Source organism: Humulus lupulus, chromosome 5, assembly GCF_963169125.1.
Source record: "Humulus lupulus chromosome 5, drHumLupu1.1, whole genome shotgun sequence".
Taxonomy (NCBI): domain Eukaryota; kingdom Viridiplantae; phylum Streptophyta; class Magnoliopsida; order Rosales; family Cannabaceae; genus Humulus; species Humulus lupulus.
In genome coordinates this window covers 166,231,817-166,258,480 of record NC_084797.1, presented here as the reverse complement: position 1 = coordinate 166,258,480, position 26,664 = coordinate 166,231,817, and the positions used below count along the sequence as shown (strand labels likewise).

General features: G+C 34.9%; 1 long non-coding RNA gene across 12 annotated transcripts; it reads right to left on the bottom strand.

The window, feature by feature from the left end:
• Positions 1-14,291: 14,291 nt before the first annotated feature.
• LOC133777828 (uncharacterized) lies at positions 14,292-26,527 on the bottom strand. Of its 12 annotated transcripts, XR_009868856.1 has the most exons (11): positions 26,125-26,339; positions 25,709-26,000; positions 25,501-25,637; positions 24,297-24,347; positions 23,535-23,746; positions 22,496-22,597; positions 22,236-22,379; positions 21,991-22,141; positions 21,854-21,881; positions 18,400-18,462; positions 14,292-14,581 (listed from the first exon to the last, which is right to left on the bottom strand). It is a non-coding gene; the product is annotated as an uncharacterized LOC133777828 (long non-coding RNA). The 12 variants fall into 12 exon arrangements; XR_009868855.1 differs by having other exon boundaries at positions 18,400-21,881; positions 26,125-26,524; XR_009868849.1 differs by having other exon boundaries at positions 21,991-22,379; positions 26,125-26,343.
• Between the last annotated feature and the right edge of the window lie 137 nt (positions 26,528-26,664).

Here is a 26,664-nt window from a genome sequence, read left to right as displayed (position 1 = left end):
TATGACATTTTATATTATGCAATTGCCAATTAAAGATTTAATTTTAACTAAATATTATGTGACATAATTATAAATAGGAAAACTATATACTCAAATTATGTATCTTCTAAAATATTAAAAGTTATGTATCTTCCAAAATATGAAATTTTTTGTATTATGTAAAATATGAAAAACTATGCATCTCCCCAGGCAGGTCGTGACTTGGCTTAGTGGGTCGCGACTTCCCCCCAAGTCAGAGAGCAAGTACCTTAGTCAAAGAGGGATGTGGGTCGCGACTTGGCCTAGTGAGTCGCAACACGCCCCCAAGTTAGAGATCAACCCAGGCCAAACAGGCCTGGGTTGGGTCGCGGCGTGCCCCCTTCGAATCCAGAAAATCTGGGTTCTTCACATGCTTCTCCCAGCCAAGAACCTCAAGGCCTTAACCCAAATTTTACCTAAACAAATCTCCCCAATTCAACATCAAACTAGCTATGAATTCAAGATTAAATCATACATTTAAGACACAAACCTTATCAATCATACCAAAATCACTATCCCAATTCAACCAGAATTCATCACTCAATACATACCCAAGAACCCATAATTGTACAAACTCTAAGCTTCAAGACTGCTCAGCTCAATTCTACCCAATTAAGCTAAATTCTTCTGCTCAATTCTCAATTCTTCTGAATCCACACAAGTTCTAGCTTGAATTCCAAGCTTGAATCCTCTCCAATTTCCTTTTGTTTTCCTTCAATTCCCAGCTCAATTCCCTAGCCTATGCTTCTTCAATTTCCCAAGTCTCAAAGCTTCAACTTCCTTAAGAGTGAGAGAGAAAGAAATCGTATGAAAGAGAGAGAGCTAAGAGTGTGAGATGCTTCTACCTACTTCTGCCTTAGGTTCTAAATGTTTACTGGGTGTATCCTTTAGTTTCTAGGCAAAAGACTCTATTGCCCCTCTTAATTAACTAGCCCTCAACTTATCCCTAGGGGTAAAATAGTCATTTTCCCCATTTCCCACTAAGTCCTCAAATGTTCCTTATATTTACCCATTAATCCCGTTATTCCAAATAATTACCATTTACTTATTCAATACATAATAATCCAGATATATTCCCTAATTCCCAAAATTACCCCTAGACTCCCCGAGCCAGGTATTAATCCTCATTGTGACTATTTCGTTAATTCGCTCACTAGAACCGTCTCGAGCCATACGCTGCAAATATATCCACATGGTAATGTGGTCTTATCAATTTATCACATATATTCATGTTTATGCCCTCAACGGGCCAAAATGAAAATATGCCCTTATAAGCTATAAAGGGCTCACATGCATATATAATACTCACAAACATGCATGTCACATAGTCATATAATCATATTAATCATGCATGCCACATAATCATGCATCTAAACATTTAAATCACACAAATACCAATTATGCCCTCCCGACATGCTAATCAAGGCAATTTAGCCTTATTAATAATTTTGGATCGTTACAACTATCCCCTCCTACTGAGAATTTCGTCCTTGAAATTTACTTGAATAGCTCGGGATATTGATCCCGCATTGCTGACTCAAGCTCCTAGGTTGCTTCCTCGACCTTGCTATTTCTCCATAACACCTTGACTATAGGAATCATCTTGTTCCGTATAACCTTGTCTTTTCTGTCCAATACCTGAACCGGTCACTCCTCATAAGACAAATATGTCTGCAATTCCAAATCCTCGTACTTCAACACATGATTCATATCTGAGACATACTTCCAAAGCATAGAAATGTTGAATACGTTATGAACTCTCAACAACGACGATGGCAGAGCTAATTTGTAAGCCACCTGCCCGATCCTCTCCAGGATCTCGAAAGGCCCAATAAATCTAAGGCTCAGCTTGCCCTTCTTCCCAAATCTTCTCACCCCTCGCAGTGGTGAGACTCGGAGAAACACGTGGTCCCACACCTGGACCTGCACGTCCCTATGCTTAGGATCAGCATAGCTTTTCTGTCTGCTCTACGAAGCGAGCATTCGAGCTCAGATCTTCTCGATAGCCTCATTAGTTTTTTGAACCATGTCCGGTCCCAAATACTTTCTCTTACCCATCTCATCCCAATGAATGGGCGACCTACATCTCCTCCCATATAACATCTCATATGGAGCTACTCAAATTGTTGATTGATAATTGTTGTTGTATGAAACTCAATCAACGAAAGATACTTGCTCCAAGACCCCTCAAAGTCTATCACACATGCTCTCTGTAATTCCCTACTTCCTTAGAGTCGTTACGAAGTAAGTTTAAAACGTGCAATTAACTCGCTAATCGAGGTTTTAGGTTAAGAGTGTAGCTAAACTGTAATAAAAGTCATATAATTTGAAAATGTAGTCATTCATTGAAATTATAAAGCGTTATACATTTGGGATCCCAAAACACTGTTTAGAAATATTTACAACTCAAAAATATGATTAAAGTCGACTAAACGACAAAATTTGGATTAATACATAGCATCTCCCAAAAATACCCCTGGCCGTGGCGGCCAGGTAGGCTGAACCTTTACACACCACTTCACGCTCTCTGTACTTATGGTTGATCGACCTTTCCCTTGTCCTTACCTGCACCATAGAGAACCCGTGAGCCAAAGCCCAACAAGAAAACTCCAAACAAGAAATCAACATATGCATAACTAACAATCAGCATATAATAAAGCCGCCAACAGGCTAAACACATAACGGCCATGCCGTCTCAGGCGCTTTACTAGGCCCTGGGTTCGCGGTCTACACCGTGACGATTTCCCAGGCATTCGAGAAGGGTCTAACCCTGGTGACTTGCACTCCGCGTGCTTAACGCCGCTCCTGGCCCCTCGCCGTACTCGACCTTGCCATTCTCGGCCTTCGTCGTTCCCGACCCTTGTCGTACATTTACAGATATGCAACACATAGCATAAACTTAACAAATACAAAATAATTAATGGGGCTACACCCTACAACACAATCACATAGGGTCATGCCCTGCAATACAAACTATAGGGCCACGCCCTACTCTACAGGTACAATAGTTTTCTTACCTGTGTTCCAAGCTATCCGAGCACCGCGATCACGAGCACAGTCCTCTAACTCGAGCCTTGAAGAAATCCTAGTCACAACACATGAGTAAAAAATCAACTATCAAGTTCTAATCCATTAAATAGCTTCGAGACATAACTCTAGCCTCCGGGACCTTTGTTTCCACCAAACTGGGTAGTGGAAACCTTCCCGAGCCCTAACGTTCAAGTTCCCAAGCTAAAAACCCTCAATTTTCCAAAATTCATCTTTTGGGTCGCGACCCAACCCTCTTCAAGGGCCGCGGTGCGCCCCAAAACAGAGGCAAAATGCCTCCCATCTGACAGACTCGGATCGTGAAATCCCATGCAATTTTTACGAGCTAACTTCCCTAAAAATCATTCCAAACGCACCCCAACACAAGAATTGAGTCCCATAATAAACCTAATATACTTTAAGCAGTTCTAGAATCCCATAAACTAACTAACCCATCCCAGTTCACACCAACATCAATCTTAAGCTCAAAACTCAACTAAACTCAATTTAAGCAGAATTGATCCTCAAAAAATTGAAAGAAACCTTACCTCAGTGAAGATTTTGAGTTTAATTCAGTTCTCCAGCACCCTAGATTATCCTCCCTAAGTTCCAAGCTTAGTTCTAAATTTCTCCTTCAAAACTTCAAAATCCACCAAGTCCCCTAAAGGGAGAGAGAAAACCAAGAGAAAAATAGAGAGAAAGAGAGCTTTTGTGTGTGTGTGTGTTTTTTTTTATTTTCTTCCTTCTGATTCCTTCTACATAACCCAGGAATCACAGCTATTTATGTGATCAAAATCCCCTCCTAAACAAAAGGTCCAAATTACCTCTTGAGCTTATTTAAATCCTTAAGTAACCCAAGGCAATTTAGTCATTTTTCATATCCTGTTAAGTCCCCGAGTATTCTTAAATCCCCATTAATCCCGACGTGTCCCAATCATTACCAAACTACTACCCGTTACTCCATAAATCCCAAACACATTTTACGTTCCCAAAATACCCCTAAGCTCCTCCCGAGCCGGGTATTTGACCCCGTTGTGACTTTATAGCTAAACTGCTCCCTAGGACCGTCTCAGATCATGCATCACAATTATATCACCACTCACACGTGGTAAAGAACACAATAATCAAAAATATTGTATTTATGCCCTCAACGGGCTAAAAATTACAAACATGCCCCTAATATCCAAATGGGGCCCACATGCATATTTAATACATCTAAACATGCATTTATAATCACATACTCATCAAATTCACATATTTATACAATAAATCACTTATTGCCCTTAAGGAACACTAATTAAGGCCCTAGGCCTTATTAGCAAATTCGGGACGCTACACTCTGAGCATGTCCTCCAGCACCTGAATCGTCCTCTCAAACTGTCCATTAGCCTGAGGATGAAAGGTCGTACTGAACTTCAACTGAATCCTCATAGCCATCTGCAATCCACCCCAAAACTTGGAGGTAAAGATAGGATGTCGGTCTGATACTATAGACTTGGGAACCCCATGGAGACGTACAATCTCCCTCACATACAGCTTTGCATATTGATCCACAGTATAAGTCGTCTTCACTGGCAGATAGTGAGCTGACTTGGTGTATCTGTCTACTATCACCCACACTGAGTCATGCAGTCCCACTGTCCTGGGTAAACCTCCCACAAAATCCATCGTAATATCCTCCCATTTTCACTCGAGAATACCCAAAGGCTGTAGCAATCCTGCTGGCCGCTGATGCTCAACCTTCACCTATTGACAAGTTAAACACTTGGCCACGTACTCCACTACCTTCTTCTTCATCCCAGGCCACCAATACAACGTCTGTAGATCTTCATACATCTTTGTGGTACCTAGATGGAGTGAGTATGGCGTAGTATGGGATATCTCATGTCTAATACCTAGATCAGTTGGAACACAGATCCAACCCTTATATCGCAATAATCCAGTCTCTGAAATAGAATAGTCCTTAGCTACTCTAGCTAAGACCTTTCCTCTCAGCTCCTGTAACTATGCATCTACCAACTGACCCTCCTTAATCCGCTCTAGCAGAGTCGACTGTAAAGTAATGTTGGCTAACTGCCTCACAACAAACTCTATCCTTGCTCTGGACATCTCCTCAGCCAATTCTCTCGATATCTGTGTAGAGCTAAACAACTGTCCCAGGCCCCTCTGGCTTAATGCATCTGCCACTACATTGGCTTTCCCTGGGTGGTAAAGGATATCAAAATCATAATCCTTCACTAGCTCCAACCAATGCCTCTGCCTCATGTTCAGATTATTCTAGGTGAAGAAATACTTCAAACTCTTGTGATCGGTGTATCTCTCGCACTTCTCTCCATACAAATAATGTTGCCATACCTTCAGTGCGAATACCACCGCCGCTAATTCCAAATCATGGGTAAGGTACTGCTGCTCTTATTCCTTCAACTGCCGTGATGTTGTTCATTCTCTGCCTCTGAACTGGAGTATACTAGGATGTCGTCAATGAAGACAATCACAAACTGATCCAAGAAGTCCTTGAAAACCCTGTTCATTAGGTCCATGAATGCTGCTAGGGCATTGGTCAAACCAAACGACATGACCAGAAACTCATAATGCCCATACCTCATTCGGAAGGCCGTCTTCAGTATATCCTCGTCCTGGATCCTCAGCTGGTGATAACCAGATCGAAGATCTTCCAGTTGATCAACACAGGTCATCGATCCTTGGTAAAGGGTATTTGTTCTTGATGGTTAAGTTGTTCAACTCCCTGTAGTCTATACACATCCTCAGAGTCTCATCCTTCTTCTTCACAAACAAAACCGGAGCACCCCATGACGAGTAACTAGGCCTGATAAACCCCAAATCAAGAAGCTCTTGTAACTGTATCTTTAATTCTTTCAGTTCCGCCGATGCCATCCTATATGGTGCCCTCGACACTGGCTTTGTCCCCGATGCTAACTCAATGATGAGCTGAATCTCCCTGTGCAGCAGCAATCCTAGTAAATCCTCAGGGAACACATCCAAGAACTCCCGAACCAATCTGGTCTCTCCCGGCCCTGCTGGTAAAACTCTGGTAGTATCCACCACACTAGCTAGGAAACATATACAATCTCCCTGTAATAGATCTCTAGCTCTCAATGATGATATCATAGGTATGCGGGGTCCATGTACCACACCCACGAAAATAAAGGGTTCCTCTCCCTCAGGCTCAAAAGTCACCATCATCTTCCTACAATCAATGGTAGCCCCATATTTGACTAACCAATCCATCCCAAGAATCATATCAAAATCCTCCATACCTAACTCAATCAAGTCTACTGATAACTCCCTACCATCAGCCATCAGTAGTAGTGCTCTAATCCATCTCCTAGACACCACCAGTTCCGCTGTAGGCAATATAGTCCCAAACCCCACAGTATAATACTCACTAGGTCTACACAATCTATCAATCACCTTACTAGAAACAAACGAATGTGTAGTACCAGAATCCATCAATATAGTAAAACAAGATTCGGCGCTAGAAGCTGACCTATCACTACCGAGGGACTAGCCTCGAGCTCTGCCTGCGGCAAGGTGAACACTCAACCTGGAGTCAAGCTGTCCACCTTCCATGCTTCCTCTTTCTTCACTATTGAGCAGTCCTTCTTGAGGTGTCCCACCACCCCGCACACATAGCAGGCCTTGGCTCGACATTCGCCCGGATAGCGTCTTCTGCACCTCGTTTACTTTGGATAACTTCTCCACGTCTCACCGCCTCCATGGCGGCCACCCTGAGCACCTCAACCCCTCATATCAAGGCCAGCAACAGTTGAAGTGTCATGGGTATTCCTCTTCAGATCACTGGGGCCTCCACCCCTACCAGACCCTGAATGTGGAGGCACTGTCCTGCGAACCTCCTGTCTCGCAGCGTTTTCTCTCCAAATCTTATTCTCCGCCTCCTCAGTGGTAAGACCCTTCTCAACAACCTGGGCATAAGTCATCCCCCCAGGTACTGTTGTAATCCTCACATCTTGGACTATCATAACATTAGGCCCTCTAATGAATCTGTCCTGTCTAGCTGCGTCAGTAAGCACTAGATCTGGTGTGAACTTTGGAAGCTTGTCAAACTTCAAGGCGTATTCTGTAACTGTCATATTGCCCTGCACTAACCCCACAAATTCATTTACTTTCGCTGCCCTGATGGCAACATTATAGTACTTCTGGCTGAACAAGTCTCTGAACCCATCCCAAGTCAAAGTAGAAATATCCCTGGTCTATGATGCCACCTCCCACCAAATGTAGGCATCCTCTCTCAGCATATAGGTGGCATAGGTCACCCTGTCATTACCTTCCACCCTCATGAAATCTAGGATAGAAGTAATCATACTCATCAATTGTTCTCCCTTCAGTGGATCCGACCCCCACTCAAAGGTTGGAGGATGATGCCTCCTAAACCGTTCATACACGGGCTCCCACCTGTTTCCAATCTCAGGTTCCTGAACAACCAGTGCCACAACAGGTGGAAAAATAGGTGTAGCACTCCCTGACGGAGCCTGCTGTCTCAGAAGATGAATTTGCTCTTCCTAACTCTGTAACTGAGCTTGTATGTCAGCAAGTATCTGCTGCCAGTTCTCAGGGATTGGCGAAGGGTTTTGGCCCTGGTCATCATCTCTAGCCTTAGACCAGAGCTGGCTAGTCGTATAGATCGCCTTGGATTCATAGCTATCCAAGTTTATCTGTAATTAACGACTCAGTGGTCAGACAATGATGACAGGGTAACAAATCTTTCCATGATCCACCGTTGGAACTCAACCATCCACAAGTAATCAAAATACAAATAAGCATTCAACTATTCATCCACATGAAACAGGAATGCTAATAAGCACGCCTCAATATCATCACACAACAGTCAAAAGCCAGGCTCTATCAGTATATTATGCTCCCTATTAATCATGTACTAAAGCATTCATATTTCATTCAAACACTTAACCATATAATCACATGTATATAATTACCAAACCCCGAGCTGAGCTTGTCTTTAGCAGCGAGTGTACATGTCCAGCCAGTCTTCAGGAACCCTTAAACTTAGACTACTCTAATATCAAGTTGTAATGCCCTGGATAATCAAGGCAGTTACACTATGTATTTGAAATAGTCCAAGACTTGATAATAAAGTTATTTGAATAAAAATGTGATCCTAAAGTCATAATCAGGTTAGGGCCAAAAGATTTTGGTCATAAACGGATAAGTTTCATTAAAATAAATGTTTAGCACATGGGATCCCAAAAAATAGGGTTTAAAGGACAAATGTACAAACTCCCAAAATAGTTATATACAATCAAAAGCCACTCTAATGGCAAAATACACGTTTTTGGTTTCTGTCCCTGTACCATCCCTCGGCCATGGCGAAGGAGAAGTTGACAATGTACACCTCGCCCCCAGAGCTCTCCCACTCATGGTTGATGCACCTTACCCTTGTCTTTACCTGCACCACATAGCACCCGTGAGCCAAGGCCCAGCAAGAAAACCATCACATTATAACATAATGAATAATGATAATCAAATAATTCACAAGACAGGTAATCAGATATTCAACGAGACATAGTATGAAGCTAACAATAATAACCATTTATATTCAACATTTTATCTCATTCAATACAAAAAACTCAGGGTCGACTCCCTTAAGCCGCGCCCTCTATTTACCCCACTGACTCAGGCTCGCTTAGGTCGAGTCCAATGTTTATCTAGCTGACCCCGGCTCGTAGTGGCCAAGCTGCGTCCTGTGCGCAAATTGTCAGCCTCGCCTCTCTTAGGCTATTTATTTCATGCTCACATGGCATATCACAATCATACAACATATTTATTCAAGTATAGGGAAACTCAGTCCCAACACAGCCACACAAGGATGCAGTTTTCTTACCTTTAGTTTCGAACGGAGAAAGTTAAATGGTTCCGAGCACGATCCTTAGCCCTGAGCCTTGGCGATAAACCTAGTCACAGTGTCCAATGGGTAATTTTTAACTTCCAACCCAAATAAATACTTAGGAGACGGAAACTAGCCTTCGGGACCTCGATTTCTACTAAACCGGGTAGTAGAAATTGTCTCGAGCGCCTAGGTTCTAACCCCTGAGCCTTAACAATTCTAGAAACAATTCTAGGGATAAAATCCCCATGCAAGTCGCGACTAGGCTTAGTGGGTTGTGACTTGCCCCCAAGTCAGAGAGCAAGTACCCAAGCCAAAAAGGGAGGCAGGTCGCGACTTGGCCTAGTGAGTTGCAGCGCGCCCCCAAGTTAGAGAGCAACCCAAGCGAAACAGGCCACATGCGTCGCGGCGCCCCAGGGCTGGGTTGCGGCGCGCCCCCTTCGAACCCAGAAAATCTAGGTTCTTCACATGCTTCTCCCAGCCAAGAACCTCAAGACCTTAACCCAGAATTTTACCTAAATAAATCTTCCCAATTCAACATCAAACTAGCTACGAATTCCAGATTAAATCATACATTTAAGACCCCAAAACCTTATCAATCATACCAAAATCTCTATCCCAATTCAACCAGAATTCATCACTCAATACATACCCAAGAACCCATAATTGTACAAACTCTAAGCTTCACGACTGCTCAGCTCAATTTTACCCAATTAAGCTAGATTCTTCTACCAATTAAGAGTCCAAAACTTACCTCAACTATGGCCAAATCCACAAATGTTCCAGCTTTAATTCCTAGTTTGAATCTCTCCAATTTCCTTATGTTTTCCTTCGATTCCCAGCTCAACTCTCCAGCCTATGCTTCTTCAATTTCCCAAGTCTCAAAGCATCAACTTCCTCATGAGTGAGAGAGAAAGAAATCGTATGAGAGAGAGAGAGAGCTGAGAGTGTGAGATGCTTCTACCTCCTTATGCCTCAGGTTCTAAATGTTTACTGAGTGTATCCTTTAGTTTCTAGGCAAAAGACCCTATTGCCCCTCTTACTTAACTAGCCCTCAACTTAACCCTAGGGATAAAATGGTCATTTTTCCCCAGTTCCCTCTAATTCCTCAAATGTTCCTAATATTTACTCATTAATCTCGTCATTCCAAATAATTACCATTTACTTATTCAATACCTAATGTTCCTCGATATATTCGCAAAAATCCCAAAAATACCCCTAGACTCCCCCGAGCCGTGTATTAGTCTCCGCTGTGACTATTTCGCTAATCCGCTCACTAGGACCGTCTCGAACCATACGCTGCAAATATATCCACATGATAATGTAGTCTCATCAATTTATCACATATATTCACGTTTATAATACTCACAAACATGCATGTCACATAGTCATATAATTATATTAATCATGCATGCCACATAATCATGCATCTAAATATTTAAATCATACATATACCAATTATGCCCTCCCGACACGCTAATTAAGACCCTTAAGCCTTATTAGTAATTTTAAGTCGTTACAATTTATTAAGAAAATAATGAAATTATTTACAATATAAATTCATATCTATGTCACTAGTTATCATACTCTTATATAGTGTCATCCATTTCAACTTCATCATCACTTATAAAATCATCATTGTCATCATCATTATATTCTCAAACCACTTACACTTAATAAAAATATTAAATAACCATCAACATAATAAAATTCCAAAATTTCATGAAAGGGTATTGTTGACGCGGTTTTTCGCCAACAATGTGTTAAGAAATAATAAGGTAGATTAGTGCTTAATAAACCACAATGTAAAATAAATGAATTCACTCAAGAACACAGAATTTTTACGTGGTTCAGTGGTTAAAATCCACCTAGTCCACGAGTCTATATTATTGTTGTTTCACTCTCTCTATTTTGGCAGAGTTTCGGTATTACAGAATAATAGTCCCCTTTCCTATCCAATATTCCCAGTATTTATAAGAGAATTTCATGGACAGGTTTGGGTAACTGCGTGAGTCAATCATGCATTCACATAATTATTACATTTAATACAAATAATTCCCATTTATTTTGGGATATGATTTGATCACAAGGTAAATGTACTCCTAAAATCTGGGATATTAAATATGACAGCCTGGTCATAAATATACGTATAAAGGGATCCCGAGTCTCTGGGGATCCGTGGGTATGCAATATACTAGAACTACCATGAGCTGGATATCTCCTCCAAGCTTGTGCTTCAACAACTGTTTTAATATTCTAAGCTCGCGCTTCACAACCTTCATATCCCTAGCTCGAGTTAAACCCAAGACGCCTAACACCATTCGTGACCACATGAAACTCAAGTTGTCCACGTGGATATTAAGCAGATATCATTCCCTTAGTTATTTCTCCGTACATTTACTTGCCAGTTGTACCCGAGCTGAGTGAATGAACTCGGGCTAAAATTAGGGTACACATGTATATATATCAAACATTTCTTATTATATGTTTGTTTATTTATTTATCAACCTAATCAATTCAAACAATCAAACACAAATTCAAGAAATTGAACAACATTCTCCTACTTTAGTAACCTAACTAGTAATGCTCCAATTAAGATATTCAATCAACATAATTAATCTTAATGCTCCAAAATAATTACAAAACCTAAAAATCAAGTAAAAAAACAAAAAATTATATCATTTAAAAAAAATCTTATTATTTCAAATACACAATTACATAAACACTAAATATAAATTCTTTAAGCATACCAAAAAAAAAATATAGAGAAAAAGTGACCAACAACTTGGATACAAAAATTGAAAATAATCTTACACACATAATCATTTGTATAAACTTAAAGGTATGAAAATGAAAATTCTTAACAAATCACATAACCATTTGTATAAATATGACAAAGCACATACAAAGCTTATAAATGTTTTTCCTACCAAATAAAAAATATATATATAAATATATTTGTATATTTATAATTTAACCATAAATTTGATAAATGTTATTCCTAACATATATATATATTATATCATTGTGTGTATATATGTAATAAAAATAACACTTTAACCTCAAATGGAGTACAAATCCACCACGATAGCTACCACCATTCTACCACCACCTCCACCACCATCATCACTACTCTCGGTTATGAGAAACAAAACAAAACAAAAAACCCCAATTTTTATTTAGAGATAAACAGAGAGAGAAAAATAAAATGAGAGAGTAAGAGAGAACTAACCACTATTGCAAGAGTTGCCGAAGGATGCTGCTCAATCGCTGGAAGCCCACTGCAGAGACACCTAAAATCAAAGGAGAAATGGGTAAAAAATAACTTAGCAATCCTTAGAAAAAATCAATACGCACCAAGCTTAGAAACAAAGAGAGGAAATAACTTTGTTCTTAAAACCTAAAATGAGGGGCTTGAGGTTCGTGGGTTTCCTATAAAAGCTCGGGAATTTCAATTCAAAGAAATGGGGAAATGGAGGCTGGGATGAATGCAGTGACAAAGTTAAGTTTTGTATATATACTCAGAATAGGAGTATCAAATCCTTTCTAATATTAAAATCCTCGCTAAAAATAAAACGCAGCGTTCCAATTTTAGGTCAAAAATACGCTGAAAATTTGAGAGCCCGCTAATATTTTTCGCTTCACTTTTAGAGAGGATAAAATCCTCGCCAATACTGAAATCCTCTCTAAAAATAAAACGCAAAATTTTATTTTTCTAAGTCTAACCACACTAACAATTTGAGGCATCGCTAATATTTCCCGCTTCAGTTTTAGCGAGGATTTTAAATTATCCTCGCTAATACCTTAAGTAATAGCAAAGATTTTGGAATCCTCACTACTAACATCCTCGGTAATGATATTTGTTGTAGTGCCACAATACCACATACATCATTCACACGCCTGCCACTTATTTTATATGCTAAAAATTCATTTGAATACCTCATATATATATTTCCAATACCGGCTATAATATATATTTTCAATACACAGTTACACACAACACAAAGATTGAATACCCCCAAATTGGAAGAAGAAAACTACCTATGGTATGTCGTCGATGCCGTCGGAATGGAGAGCAGCGATGCAGCACCGTTGTCGAGATAAAGAGAGAAGAAAAAGGTCTTGTAGATGCTCAATAGATCCGAGACAGGGATGGGAGACCAAAGATGAGATGAGAGAGATGGAGATTGGACTCCACAAACCTAGGTCGGCAGAGGCGGTTGTGGTCACTGCTAGGGAATCGACATCGGGGGAGGAGGGGGAAGGGAGATACGAGAGACGGAGGGAGAACGAGAGTGAGTGAGACTAGGTTGGGATGTGGGGTGACTGGGTTTAGTTTAGTTTAGGTTTTGTTTTTTTAATTTTTTTCTATTAAAATATAAATTAGTATAAAAAAAATCAACTATATACATATATGTTAATTGGGTGGGACGAGTTATATTGGGCGAGTTTGAAAAATTTTCAACCCACCCAATTAACATATTGGACGGGTTCGAATTTAATTGGGTTATTTGGTTTGTATTTTTAGTTAATTTTTTTGGTTTGGTTTGGGTGGGTTGCAAAAATTTATGCTCAGCCCTAATTTGTAGAACTAACCAAATCTCTCCATAGAGGTTTGGTAAAAAGATATGCTAAGTTCTCACACAATTTGACATACAAAATTGATATAACTCCCTTATCAATCAATTTTATCACGTAGACGTGTTTTAGACTTACAGGTCTAGACTTAACATTATATATCTTATTGTAAGCTCTAATCAAAGTGGCTTGATCATCACAATGTATCGAGATCGTCGACACATCATGAGATCTCTAAGCCACTCAAAACTATAAATTATTTCAAATTTCTCGAAAACTAGTTGGATGCCCACTACAAGAAAAAACACTTTCAATAAGACCAAAAAAGTATTATCAAATATATGCCATGACACTTTTTGATATGTTAAGGAAAGCAGTGTTATAGTAGGTCGGAGCACTTTGCATAACACTTTTCCATAGTTATAGACATGTGTTATGATATAGCCTACGATAACACTTTTGTTGTGTTATTTTAATAGTTAGATAAGTATTTCATTATGCCATTTATAAATAGATTATATATTACTTTTTGGACTTATAAAGTAGGATTATGATACACTTTATAATAACACACTTTCTGCATTGTAAAAAATAGTTTGCATAACATCATTTTATGCTTATGCTTATAAAGCAGTGTTATTGTAAAATATACAATAACACATTTTTTGTATTATTCTAATATTTGGATAAGCTTGAATTATTATTATATAAACCTGTACATTATAATCATTTTTTATTGCTTTAATTCAAACCCGCTTCATTTAATATACTTAAGACACCTTTAACATTGTACAAATATATTTTTGAGTGCCAATTATATGGTTCATAACACATATAACCAATTTTTGAGTACCAATTGTGTCAAAATACATTCAAGATTATCTTAAAAACAATCCAAAAGTCTTAAGATATTCAACACTGCCTAATTAACATAAACAAAATATTCTCACAATAGTCAACAAAATAGTCTTAAACAGTTGCATATTCAAAAGTAAAGGTAGGAATTCATAATCTTCCAAATGTTAGTACACCAAAGCCTTCCAAATCAGATTTTCTTTTGCACTTCACTTGTTGAATCTGGTAAATAAAACATAAAAGAAAAACTAATGAGGTCATGAAATATCATATCATTCATCTAAAATAGTCAATAATATCATGACAATAATAAACTTAAACTATATAATTTTATTTGCTAACTTGTTAAGATGGATCCAAGTTTTATCCATCTGCATATCATAAGCATAGATATAAAAAAGCTAATCACAACTCATATGTATAATGTTTTATTATTCAAACTCTAAGGTTGGGGACGTGAAAACTACCCTTATTCACACCCCAGGCGAGATATCTATCAATATAATCAAACCAATTTAAGCAAACACAATTTATTTGATTCTAGAACTATTGATGATGTTTTGATTATGATATTATTGAAGTAAGTTTTGTTGTGTGATTAAATGTAAAATATTTTTTGTTTTCAATTAAGTTGATAAATTTTGGGTTTGAAAAAGTTAATTTTCCAATGTTTCTTGAGTGATTAAATGTCAATTATATATGCACTTAATTTGATATTTTTGATCTGCTAACTACATGATAAAACACAGAATATATACCTAGATGTATATACACATAATAAAATGTCATCAGGATGGCCTTCTTGGCACATTGTTGGTCTATGCTCCTTGTTGTTTAATGGTTTGAATGAGTTATGTAGTGTTGTTAAGTGGATCCCTAGATGTAATAACCAAGCCGCTCATGCGTTAGCAGGGTGGGCTAGAGATGCTAAATTTTCTGGGTCCCCATCGTTTTGGGAGTTAACAAACTTTGTTGTCTGATTTAATTTAATCTCCTTTCTTATCAAAAATAAAATAAAAATAAGTATGAGTATATCAGAAGGATTTCTCGAATGCACTTTGGTGCATAATTTGGAGAGTAAGAAAATTGAAAGTGAGAGTTAAGGCATAGTCTACAGCCACAAGAGTTTTCTGTTGACTAAGTCATTTTTTCTAAGAACATTGTAAGTGATGATGAATATTAAGTATTAAATTTGATCATGAAAATAGCTCAAGGCATCGATGGTGATATAAAGCTGCCTTTGTTTGATTTGGCTGAAATTATTGCTGTTACAAACAATTTCTCCCCTGCACATATATTAGGAGTAGGAGGCTTTGGTCCTGTTTACAAGGTAATAATTTTAAGCTAATTTTTCATATCATTTTGACATTTAAAGAATTTTTTTTTTTAATTTTATCTTAAATTGATTGAATCAAATCAAAATCAATAGCATGTTGTTTTTACCATATGTAGGGAAATCTATCAACATGACAAGAAGTAGCAGTGAAGAGACTATCGAAAGAATCACAACAAGGTGGAGAAGAGTTTAAGAATGAAGTAGAGTTAATTGCAAAAATTCAACACAAGAATCTGATTGCCCTTTTGGGTTGCTGCATTCAAGGACATGAAAGGATGTTAATTTATGAGTACTTTCCCAATAAAAGCTTAAATTATTTTATTTTTGGTTAGACCTACCAGACCTTACATATTTTTCTTTAGTCACATTCATTTCATATTTCATTTATTATATTTTAACTTTGAGATTGACATATATGGGATTGAAAATCATATGTAGAGCATGAAAGAAGCAATTTGCTATCTTGGAAATAAAAGATTTGACATTGTGATGGAATTGCTAAAGGACTTCTGTACCTCCATCAAGATTCAAAACTTCAAATTGTCCATAGGGATCTCAAAGCTGGCAACATTTTACTAGATAACAATATGACAACAAATATTTCAGACTTTGGATTAGCAAGGATTTTTGTAGGTGATGAGAAGGAAACCACAACAAAGAGAATTGTTTGAACATGGTAAGTTTCTGTTACATTCCAACTCAACCTCTATCATCATATGTTAATACATATTATGACTTATATCATAATTGTGTGGTGCAGTGGTTATATGTCCCCAGAGTATACAATAGATGGAAAATTTTCTATGTGTAATTGTTAATGGAAAAACCAATACAAGCACTTCATCTATACCTGGTGTAGAACTAAAATTACAGATTAGAACAATGGAGAAATGTACGAAATCACTTGTTTTAAAGTATGAAATTAAGATAAATTTTTCCTTTCATGGCTGAGCTTTGCGGAGGACATTTCTAACTGAACTAGGCAGAGATTGAGCAGAAGGTCTTGTTCGAGTACGAGTCATTTTCTTCAATGGTTAGTTTCTTACGATACTATACTAAAAGTAAAGCCCTTTTTATTTATTGAAGAAATTGTATTCTAGTTCAGAATGAAAATTACAATTCAGCATATATAAGTTGTTGGAATACATGGGTAAAATTGGAAAAACAAAAACAACTTAATGAACAAACTAAACAAAGTAAAGAGATCTCAAACTGTATAGAATTAAGGAGAATAGATTGTTGGTACACAATCAAATAGTCAACGTTTTGAAGTGAGGGTCAGATTAAGCTATTTAATAATAAATATCACTATCACAGCAACACCAATAAAATAATGTTAATTATAATGTTAATGTCTTAATTTTGTTATTATTATATTAAAGAAAAGAAATGGAAGCAAAAACATGTTTCTAAGCACATTCATTTTTCTAGTTTTTCCTCCCTCTTTTCAGTGCCCAACTTTCCCATCCATAATGCAATGGGATTTGATTCATTGGGATGGAGATTGGGTTTTCTTTCTCATCCACATTTGAATGCTTTATATTGAAACTTGTTTGTTTATTGTCATATATATATAAATATATATTATATACAAATGTATATATTTGTTTCTCAAGATGGGTAAAGTAAGAGGTGCATTAAATTGTCAAAACGCACATTATGATCATCAACATAAACTAGCCTATCGATATACTCAACCATTATATCAACACATCATGCAAACTTCTTTACAAATACAAATTATAATACTAATTTTGTGAATTAAATTTATTATTATTTATTTTTTCCAAGTCAGCTTAGACTTGAAAGTTGGAACTAATACATGAACACCGTAAGTTCATTTGAGAACCCTAATAGCTGGTGAAGAAGCCATGATTTACAAACAGGGGGAGCCAAAAAAAAATTTCAATAAAAATTATATAATATAATCTATGTTTTCATACTCTATAATCTATAGTTTTTCATCTTGAAAATTCAAGTACACATAATCTAATATATATTTGTACGAAAGTAAAATGTAAAAATATAATGAATATAAATTCATATACCTCAAAATATCAAAAAAAATTTCATAAATGTAAGAAATGTATCTTACAACAACTTAGCATGTCTCCTGTATATTATTAGGATTTTCTTTGTTTAGTTCACAAATTTTTCTTACCATTAATTGATATTATTTGTACTCTTTTTTTTTTATTTAACTCATCTTTACAAACCGGGATTGCAGATTATGTAGTTGGGCAAGCCAAAGCCATAATAGAAAGAAGAGCATAATGAATCGTGGAATATATGGGAGCTATCTTCAAACTTCTATGTGTTTTGATTATATTTTGTTGTTGACTTTTTAAGTAAAATATGTGGAGGATTAGTAGTTTGATGTGACTTATGTTAATTGTAAAACTTCACCTAATAATTTTATTTAGTGGTGATAGTTATGGTTTGAATTGAATATTATATTAGATTTGAATTAGTAAATGTTCAATTAATATAAAGGTTACCTAACCATCTAAAGGTTACCTAACAATCTATCAATACCAAGTAAAAAAATTCAAACAACATACAACAAGTTTTCTTTCTTATATCACCGCAACATACAAACAAATTTCCAGAACCTACTTCTCTACGAATGAATATTTAAGATATTCAAACTCATCTAACATTTGTATGATATTAATAAAAGAGTTAAGAGAAAATATTTCCGTACCTCTTGCAATTAATAATCAAGTTAATTAACTTTGCAATCCTCCTTGCCAATTCGATCCACAACCTAAAAAATATAATCAATACCTAAAAAATTAATACAAAATTAAAATTAAATGATACAATAAGTAAAAAAAATCTTTATATATTAAATTTTGGGTATATATAAGTCAAACATTCTAGTTGACTCACCAACATGTTTCATGAACCTGCAGATCAAAATATCACTTTTTTCTTTTATTAATAGTGTAGTTTGTCAATGTAATTGGAAAGTTCTTTTTATATACAAAGCTATTATGTCTTATTATTACTATGAAGAAAATTCCATGAAATATAAATAATAATCTTCGTGTTGCTAAGTTAAAACAATCACATAATATTATTATTTTATCTCATCCACACCACATATAATATTCTGAAAAATACATATGTTTTTACTAATTCAAAGATTCATTTAATTAGTTAAGTAAAAATAAATATCATGTTAGTAGTATAGTGTTTGTTTCAATTTTAACTAGAGTTGATTTTGTATGATAATATACTTATTTTCTATCATGCGTCTTAAAAAAATATAACTCTAATACTTATGTTCTCGATAATAATTCCGGATACCAATCAAATTATATTCTCCATCATCAATTTTATACGTACATTAGTTTTATTAATCTCTTGAGTACTTAACAAATGATCTATGTGAAACTATATATAGAGATAATTTTTTTAATAAAATATGATCACAATATGATTCCATATTCCTTGTATATTGGTACATTAGAGGTGTCTTTGTTTTGCAACTATGATAACAACAAATTAATGAGATAGATTATGTGTATTAAATTTTTATGTGGGGGAATGCAATGCAGGCAATGAGAATATCTGGTTTTTGCATCAATTTCATTTTCATTTTCACTATCACTAGTAGTATATATATATATATATATATATATATATTATACTCTATACTATATAATGAGAACATATTAATAGAGATCCTTTACGTGTTTGTTTGTCTATTTCTTTTGATCATTATTTTTACTAGTAGATACTATACTCCTATATATAAACTATCATATTTAATGATATTCTTTTATTCTTATATATAAATATATATGTATATATATATACCCATGCAGCAGCTAGCTGCATAAGTGCAGCAGCACCCCACCACACAGGAGACACTTGTAGGTCTACTGATCTACTGGATAAATTTTGAGTCTATCTTCAAGTATTAAATTGTTGAATATTGTTTTCAATTGGGTCAGTTTCTGAGTTGAAAAAAATTCTGATACAGGGAGCTATGTCCCTTGACATGGGAAGACTATTCACAGGATATGGCATTGGAATTTTCTCTTATGTGGTAACTTTTTTGACTACCACTTAATTTTTTATATTTCTAATGATAATATATTCATATTATTTATACTAATAAGATTACTAATGAATGAAAACATGAACAGGTCCCAATATATATAGCAGAGAGCATCTCCGTGGAGGTCTTACAACACTAAATCAGGTACAACAGATGATTAATTTCATCTTAATTCTGAATACTAGATGAGATTATCATATAAAGTTAAATTCTTATATATGTTTGCTTGTTTGTTCTTCAGCTCATGATTGTTCTTGGAGGATCACTTGCCTTTATCATAGGGACAACTATAAGTTGGAGATCATTAGCTCTAACTAACTGGTAAATAGTGATTACAATTACATATTTTATTTATTTTCCTATATCACTATATATGTGTATGTTATGTGATTGAACTGAATTTTTCAAAAGAAACATACAAGAATTTAAGGGACTGACTTCTGAGTTTTTTTTTTTTTTTTTTTGTTTACTTTTTTATCTGGAGGACTTGTTCCATGCATTGTCTTACTGGTTGGTCTACATTTTGTTCCTGAGTCCCCTAGATGGCTGGTATGAATTGGATCAAAACTAAGCTTAGAGAACATAGAAACTTTAAAAATTTCGACAGCCCCTAAATTATACAAGCAAACAGAGAAAATATATAGATTTGCAAGAAAAAGAATGTACAAAGCAAATTAAAACCATATATTGATTGCAACAGTAGGGTAAATTAATTAAAGGCACACTACTATTACCAATGGCCCTTGATATGCAAACAACAAAAAGGTAACAACATTTAATTAGAAAATGATATTTGATATTATTCATATACTGAAGTTACATCCTCTATGTTATATATGCACATGTAACGTAACTTCTACAATTATTCCATCTCCTTATTTGATTATCTCTTTGGTGGTCTGATCTGATCATATCTGGCTTCTCTGCCAAAGCTAGCTAGCTTATGTTTAAAAATCATTTATATAAGAAAGAAAAAAAACCCATTCCCGGCAATTTTAAGTTACTGTTGTGACTGTGTAAATATATATGATCTATTAACTACTTGAAAGTCCTACTCATTTAATAAGCAAGAGTTTTCACATACCTATGTTTTATGGTTTAGTTAAGCTTAAACATGAGAACTTTTGGTAATTAAAATATATCTGTTGTAATAGATTAATATACAGTTCTAGCTATGGAAACACTAGAGTTTCCTCCCATAAGTATGTACTAATTCAGCTCCATAAGCTGTAAAGCATTCTAATCTATACATACCCATGTAATTCTATGTGTATATATATATGAGCCACGCATACTAAGTAATGATAGCTCTATTGCCTAGTAATACAAGTTTTATTTTCCCTGTTTTGGAAATACTTTGCACATCTCATCAATCTTTAAACTTTCCTAGTTTTGCTATCTCTGTAATGACTAAAAGGAAAGCAAAGCTCTTAAAAAAAAATATCCCTCAGAATAATTTAAACCAGCTCTTTCTCTCAATAACATAAGATTTCTTCCCTAGGTAGACAAATACGCCATACAGCTTCTAAATTCACCAGTTGCCTAATGTCATTTTGAGGTCAATTGCTTCGAAAGTTTCAAGACCATACAAAATACAATTTAGTGTGGCTAAGTCTCATATTCATACTTTTGGTTGCAAATAATTGGCACACTCGATCTATTCTTTACACTTTTTTTTGTTTAAAAAAAGAAACACAAAGTGAAGAGATCATATATGACCTCTTAGTGTTAGAATACAATTATATAAATAATAATGTCATTCAAAACAATAAGACGAGATTTATTATTTAAACTCATTATATAGAATTACCAAGATTGCAACATATTCTTATATATAAAAAGTAATAATGATTTTTTTTTAAGTTTTGAAAAATCCAAATCATTCAAGCATGACAGAACCCATTAATTCTTATAAATCTCTCACTTAAACATCAAAGGACCTAAGTCTGTACTAGATGTGTAAAACATATAAAGCATGTAAGACAACAAAATTACAATCAAAATATGTAAATAAACAATCAGCAAACTGGAAACTGGAAACTGCAACATTATAAGTTTATAACAGAATGGGAGGGAATTGTTCACTAACCTTATGATGATAGACTGATTTACATCATCTAGAAACAAGTATGTCACATTAGAACTTTTAACAGCTAATGACAATTCTCAAGGTGGGATTTATGTGCTGAAAAGAATAATCTTATAAATATTGAACGAGTAAAGAACCTCATATCATTTCCCGGACTGATGTGTCTGTAATGGCATACACATGTGGGTTGTCATTTGTTTTGCTCTTATATGCGTCTATATATTCATTTCCATACAAAGGAACTTTCTTAAATGGATTGATAGCAACCAACACTGGTCCTGCTTTTGTCTACAAGGAATACAATCAAAATGTCAAGACAATAGAGGAGATAGATTTCCAAGAAAATGACAAAAGAAAAGATACAACAAATTTGAGAATATACGTAAATCATATTTTGATTGTATCTGTACTAGAGATTGTACAACACTGATGGTTCATTTAGATAACTTAGCTGCATGAGATCATCTACACCATCAAGGATATCAGGATTTGCTGGGACCAAACTTTCAGTTTGTACCTTTAAAACCTACAAAGTGAACAATAAAATAAATCAAACATCTAATGGAAAAAAGACAATCAAATCTCAACTCAATGTTTCCATAGCTCTTGCTGCAAAAATAAAAGTTTCCATAGCTCTCTTACTTTCTCATCAGACAATGCAATGACAGATTAAGTCCCTGAGATTGACAATATTTTCGCAAGCTCCCATTTCCTATTTGGGCGTTGAAACCAAGATTGAAGCTTCTGAAACAATAAACTTAAGAAGTAGGTAACAGAAATTAATAAAAACTACATACTATGTTCACAAACTAAGCTCCAGGAATCATCAGTTACTTTTTGAAACCAGTTTATAAAATTAAGGTTGAATTGCAACAAATCTGTAACAAAATTTGGATCTCTCATGTCAGCTATTTCTTAAAAAAAAATAGAATATGAAATTGAAAGTGCAATCGCATTTAAGAGACAATGGCAAATGAAAAGCCAAAAAGGTAACAATCTTCATATAAATAAAAATCAAGAGTTAGAGTATGAAGTCATTCTATACAACAGCAAAAAATCATAATCTGCAAACCACCAATCTACTATACAAGGGAAAGACCAGCAACACATTAGAGAATAAATGTAAAACTGTAGTTTGGGATGGGGTGAGGGGAAAGCAGAAGATCTAACAATGAAAGACTAAAGTAAATTTGCTAAAAGTGAGACAACATTCATACAGATCAAGTCAAGATCAAATAATGTAGTTTCATTATATATAAGAACAATAAAAGTAATATTTGTAAAATACCAACCTACTAAACACGTGGCTAAGAGCAGTTACATGTTATTAATAAATATACAATTGGAGGGAAAGAAGTCTATAGCAGAAAGACTCTGAGATTCACTAAACAGTGAAGCCAAATGCATAGGCATCAACAAGTTGATATCATGTACTAAATTCTAAAATAAAATTGTCAAAATAAACAGTTAAAGTTATAATTTGTTCCATGTTGATGTTGTCAAATATATAAGACATCAAAATTACCCCAAAATCCCACAGTACTTGAGTAGTGAGCAAAACACATAATGAATGTCATCATTTAATAAGTACTACCTCTCATAGACGAAAATAAATTGCATATGCATCAAAGAACTGCCATTATTTTTTGGAAAATATAAGTGCATATAACAAGAAATATACCTTCTTCACAGCATACGAGTTGGTATCACCCCACTTGTGTTCACTGCGAGATGCAGAGACCAATGGCACAGGTGGAACTACAGAGTCTGAATCTTCATCACCACTTGATGGTCTGTCTTCAACTGAAACTACGTTCATACCATATGGTGAATCCTCATTCACTTGGTCCATGCTTCCAGCAATATTATCAACAGCGCTTGTATTAATTCTTGCTAATAATGAATACAAGATTCAAGCACTTGTAAAATATGAATAAATAAAAAGAAACAGGATTCAAGTTGTGTTTTTAATAGTTTGAACCTAAACTGCATTTATCAACACCAGAAAAGCACACCAATATATAAATCACAAAGGCAACCAATATGTTCGTTAAAAATATTGAAGTTTTAAATGTGAATTTGATTTATTAGTAACAATTTTTTCTTTAATTCTTAGTTATCAACTATGTATTTGTGTGTGTTGCAATTTTTTTTATAAAATATGAAATCCAATCAATTGGAGAAAAATATAAAAACAAATTTAACTTTTGAATCACAGATTAAAACAACATTACTAAATATGTATTCAGACAACAATAGAGAACAATTCATATATTGAGTTAAGGATAGATGTAGTTAGACATAATTTAAGATAGACTATATACAGAGTAAAACATATATGTGTAATTATCAAAATAAAATGCTGTGAATTTTGAGCTTCAAAATTACTAGCAATAGTTCAAAAAGAAAAAACAAAAGAGCTAAGTATGAAAAATAGAGGTACCTGAATACTAGTTCCAAGTTCGAGCTTGCCAACTTTTTATTGTTTCTCCAACTTTAAAAATTATAATATCAACATGAAATTTTTTTAATGTCACAGGCCAATACAAAAAGTACAATAATAATACCATTTTAGATGCACATATTGAAAATGGGTAATAGAGAAATTATTATATGATATTATTCTTTAATGTGGGACAATGATAAAGAGAAAAAGAAAAAAAATCAGTATATAAATATAAATATGTATAGGAAGCACTCAATCGACTAAAACAAACTAATTAACTAATAAAAGAGTTTGGAAGTCTTGTTGTCAATTGAGAAGCCTTGCTATCAATGAAGATAAATGCCAAATCATCTTAGATTCTTACTAGTCAAGTATTTTCTCAATGAAGCATACAACTATATTGATTCAGTCACATTTGAAAATCAATATATATATATATATATATATCAAATACACTTCAGAAAGCTGCTAATATTTATACATTTAAAATCTTGGAGAAGCTTTTACTTTTGCATGCATCATTCCCATAATCACAATATGGCAAGGATTTAATGTAAAGGAAAATCAATAACTATATGTATATATATAGCTCTCAATCCAACTAAAGTAGTAGCTGATCTGATTTATTAAAAAAATAGTTGTGTTGTTCAACCAGCCACATGGCTCTTTTTCTATTGAAATTCAACATTGCATTAGAAAACCACCAAAACAGAACTAATAACCATTACACTGAATAAAACAAACCCACCTGCTGAGGATCTAACTACCTAAAAACATTATGCTTTTGACACCACTTAACAAGAATAAATGCCTTTGTTACAAATTCTGATATACGACTAAAAAAGAAACCTATAGAGTTATATTAATGACACTACGATAAGATGACTCAATGGCTTATTTAATTAAGATAATCAGTAATATTTGTTGTATAGGCTGGTTAGTATACACATATAACCAGCAATAATTGACATTTTGATGAATTAAAAGATCAATTCATGAATAATTCCACTTGTTCCACTTAAAATGTAGTAATTGAACCTTTAATTGATACTATCTAGACACTACTCTATATAAAGAATATTGAACAAATATAGATGTTTTTTTATAAATATGAAGGAAATCACAAGAAAACCAAAAGACAAAACGGAAAATAACAAGGCATAAAATAAATAATACAACAAAATAATGAAACCAAAGTCACCTTTGTGACCCAACTCATGCAAGTTGTAGGCTTTATCTCTTCTTCGTCCTCCACAGTAGCATCATGTGTGTCAGACCGAACTCAACATTGCCTCGAAGAACCTAGCTGCTTGCAATGGCCCTCATGAGTTTCAGCACCTTTAATAAAAATCTAGAAATTAAAATGAATAAATAAGAGATAAATAAGTAGAATATAAAAATATACATACATTTTATCTTGAGTTTTATACTCTCCTTCTTATTCATTTCTTCCTTAAGAGCAACTTTTTCCTCTGTGGTTGGTTGTGGTGCAAGATGACAACCGAGAGAGATGGTGTTGGTGGTTGGAGATGATAAAGAAAGAATGATTGATTCCCTCCATTAAGCCGATGCTTCACAAAATCTAGGATTCCTTCAGGTGTAACTCGCTCGCTCACAAACTCAGCAAGCTCTTTTAATGTTCTTAGGTACAAGTTTTCTCCTTCACTGATGATAATCCCAAAACCTATACACCTTCTGAACCTTCAGAAAAGAGAGAGAAAGAGTCAAACAGAGGTGAGAAGGAAATAAAGGAAAAACAAAGCTCTAAAATAAAATAGCTTTGTCCACGGCTTCATGTCATCCAAGAGATTGAAAGGGGCTTAACAAAGGTGGTGGCCGAGGAGCTCCTTTTGTTCGTTGAGCCTCGCGTAAGATTCATGTCCGAGAGAGGTGGTGGCTTACAATCTTCAGTCTTTACAAATTTTTTCAGCCTAGGTTTGCCAAAATAGAGAGAAAACAAGAAGAAAAAGAGAGAGAAAGACGAAAAGAGAGTGATTAAGAGGAAATAAAATATAACACAACATTCCATTTGCCGCGTTTTAGATTGATTTTTATTTACTTTCCCTAGTTACTTTATTTTATTATAATACTTTTTTAATAATCTTATAATTAAGTGTTGTGGATAGGGTTTTTTTTTTTTTTTTTTGTTGTAGTGGCTTATTAACCGTTATACAAAAATATTTGGGTTATACTTTTTCTATGTGTTAAACAAAAATGCTCCTATTGGTATGACTAAAATAATGCCTCTACTTAACAATTTTCCATGAAATATATATAGATAAACAATGATAATTTATTTCCCTAAAAAATTCTATGATAATTTATTGTTATTTCAAATATGTAATCATTTAAATGTGAGAATTTC